The following is an 823-nucleotide window of genomic DNA, read 5'->3' as shown; positions in this document are numbered from 1 at the left end:
AAAAAAAAGTGGCTGCCCAGTCCTGTTTTCTAGTCTGTCTTAATCTGGGAGCTCTTCTAACACCTGTCCACCATGGGTGACCCTTGTGGCTTTTGGCACACTGGTGGCATGGTTTTCAGCATCACAGCTCCCACAAATTACCCTGATACCTCAAGCTGACAGATCAACGATAAGCAGTCACAAAAGGACAAATACTGCATAACGCCACTGTTATAAAATAGGACAGTCCTGGGGGGTTGGGGAAAGAGTGGGTCAATAATGAACACTTCAGTTGATCAGATGGGGGAAGAACTGTCCAAAAGGAATATACAGTTAGGCACTCTGTATATGACAGCTGTCTGGAACAAGAGGTATATTACAGGGAGGGCTGGAGGAGGGAGAGGGAGGGGGATGAAAATGTGCAACAATGAATAAAAGAAAGTAAGTTTCACATTACACCCTCCGAAAGAAAAACACAAAGCCAGTTAGACTCTGTAAAAGCAGCAGGTAGCTGCCCTTGAGTCAGAACCAGCTCCCAGCTGACACTCCAGCAGGTGTGCAGCGCGTGTAACTACACAGGAGGAGTTTACTCGTGCTCCCAGGAAGCCACTGGTCGATTCACACAGCAGCCTTTGCGTTGGCAGCACAACTCTAACTTGTTTCCAGAGCTATTAATAGATTCCTAGGAGTGATAGGGAATGGCAAAGGACACACTGACAAAGGAGATTAATCAGAACTGGTTTTGACAAGCACTGTGGCAATTGGACAATTAAAACAGAGGAGGAGGGTAGAGAGAATGGTGCAGCGGTGAATGAATGGAAACCCAAAATCTCTGTAAATGTTC

At 46.3% G+C, this 823-nt stretch overlaps 1 protein-coding gene across 1 annotated transcript in view; it reads left to right on the top strand.

The window, feature by feature from the left end:
* ATG2B (autophagy related 2B) overlaps positions 1-823 on the top strand; it is a 102,706-nt gene that overhangs the window by 15,447 nt on the left and 86,436 nt on the right. The window lies entirely within an intron of this gene.

Source organism: Elephantulus edwardii, unplaced genomic scaffold (assembly GCF_000299155.1).
Source record: "Elephantulus edwardii isolate Elephantulus edwardi_28Jun2011 unplaced genomic scaffold, EleEdw1.0 scaffold00002, whole genome shotgun sequence".
NCBI lineage: Eukaryota > Metazoa > Chordata > Mammalia > Macroscelidea > Macroscelididae > Elephantulus > Elephantulus edwardii.
This window is presented reverse-complemented; position numbering and strand designations above follow the sequence as displayed.